The following is a 2,142-nucleotide window of genomic DNA, read 5'->3' as shown; positions in this document are numbered from 1 at the left end:
TATCATTTTAACCGTATGAACCTACAGAATAAAGATAACTTGTAATTTTTACCGAAAAATGCACTGCGTAGAAACGGAAGCACCAAAAATTTACAAAATGAAATTTTTTCTTCAATTTTGTCGCTCAATTATTTTTTTTTCCGTTTCGCCGTGGATTATTTGGTAAAATGACTAATGTCACTGCAAAATAGAATTGGTGGCGCAAACAAAATTAGCCATCATGTGGAATTTTAAGTGCAAAATTGAAAGCGTTATGATTTTTAGAAGGTGATGAGGAAAAAGTGAAAATGCAAAAACGGAAAAACGCTGAGTCCTTAAGGGGTTATTAAAGGCAATTAATTGAAGATTTCCTGGGAGTCATGGCTCTCACACTTCCCCATTACTCCCAATGCACCCTCTTAAAAAATTTTTTTACCTGTATTGGTATACCTTTGTGTCAACTGGTTGCTTTCACACATTTATATCAATTTAACTGTTTGCTATCATGTGGATTGCGATAAGGACCTTGGTACTGGATGCGACGGAGAAGCAGGACATAAGGCAATGCGACATACGGAGATTCTCCATCTATTGATACAGTTAAACTGGTTATTAACTACTTATAATAGTAACAGACAGGCAAAAGTAGTGTGGTCACATAGACAATCTATTTTTCTTTTATTCTAATATAACATGCTCATGATATTTTAATAGACAAGTTTTATCTTATACTAGTCCATTATTGGACGCTCGGAAAATCAATGAAGTTAACTTATACATAAACCTATTGCAGCAATCAATCTGATAAATTGCACACTAGATATGTATTTGCCACATTGACTACTTCTTTGTTCCACCTCATGAGATACTGTTATATTATATAACTCATATTTTGTTACATTTTACTTTATATGATTTTTTATATAATGCTTGCACAACTATGAAGCAATAGTATGCAAAAAAAATTATGTTAGTTTTTATGTTTTAAAATCCAATAAAAATACTTGAAAGCATAGCATTGATCAGTGTTATCGATGCTCTGCTGCTTCAGCCTTTATAGCTGGCTGGGAGCAGATGAAGATTGATTGAACGGCAAGGGGCAGGTAAGGGCCCTCCCACCGTCCACTCAGCTGATCGGGACCCGCAATGTCACCTGGATGTCCCGATCAGCTCCACTTAGCTAACTGACAACATTGACCCGCATTTCAGATGCTGGAATCAACATTTATTGTGGCGTCTAAAGACTTAATGCTGGGCATTGGCCCAATCGGCAGTGCCCGGCATTAACCGTGGGTCCTGGCTGCCTGTAGCAACTGGGACCCACCTGGTTTAAAGCATTCTCCGCTCATCAGAATGGTTCAAACCCTGTTAATGGGACAAGGGCATACATGTATGCCCTCAGTCCTTAAGTGCCAGGACGCTAGGACGCCCTTTGTCCTGGACGGGTAAATAATGGGAGTAAATATCTGGTGATAGGTGGGGAAATACATTCAGGGGATGCGTATTAGGCATACATGATTGTATTATCCCGCCTATCACCTTTTTAAAATTTAGTTCATGTCCATCTGACTCATTTCCTGAATTGTCAGACAAACTGTAGGCCCTCATATCTCAGGAATGGAAAGGTGCTTTTTAAGAATCCAAAATGATTAGAGAAATTTAAGCTATTTATGGGTGGTAAAATATTTTTTTTTGGCATTGGCCACATGTCCTCTTTAATACATAAGCAACTTGTTTAAAGGGGTACTCCGCCACTAGACCTAAGGATAGGAGATAACATGCATGATTTTGGAGGCCTGGCCGCTGGGACTTCCCGCAATCCCCAGGCCAGCTTTGTGATGTTCATAAACATGGAAGCCTAGGGTTTCCATGTTTGTGACATTATGCCACGTCTCCTCCATTCATGTCCATAGTACACAGCAGTCATGCCTCCTCCCATAGACATGAATGGAGGGGGCGTGGCAGCTGTGGTTGCCAGTCATCCGGCACAGAGCGGAGTTCGCTATGTGCACCGGATAACTGGGGTTCCACGGTGGAGATTGCAGGGGTCCAGCAGCTGGACACCTTTGGATAGGGGATAACATTTTCTGGGGCGGAGTACCCCTTTAATGAAAATTCTACGAGAACTGGTATAATCAATATTTTTTTTTTTTTTACCATTGA

This window comes from Hyla sarda, chromosome 11 (assembly GCF_029499605.1).
Source record: "Hyla sarda isolate aHylSar1 chromosome 11, aHylSar1.hap1, whole genome shotgun sequence".
Lineage (NCBI taxonomy): Eukaryota > Metazoa > Chordata > Amphibia > Anura > Hylidae > Hyla > Hyla sarda.
This window is presented reverse-complemented; position numbering follows the sequence as displayed.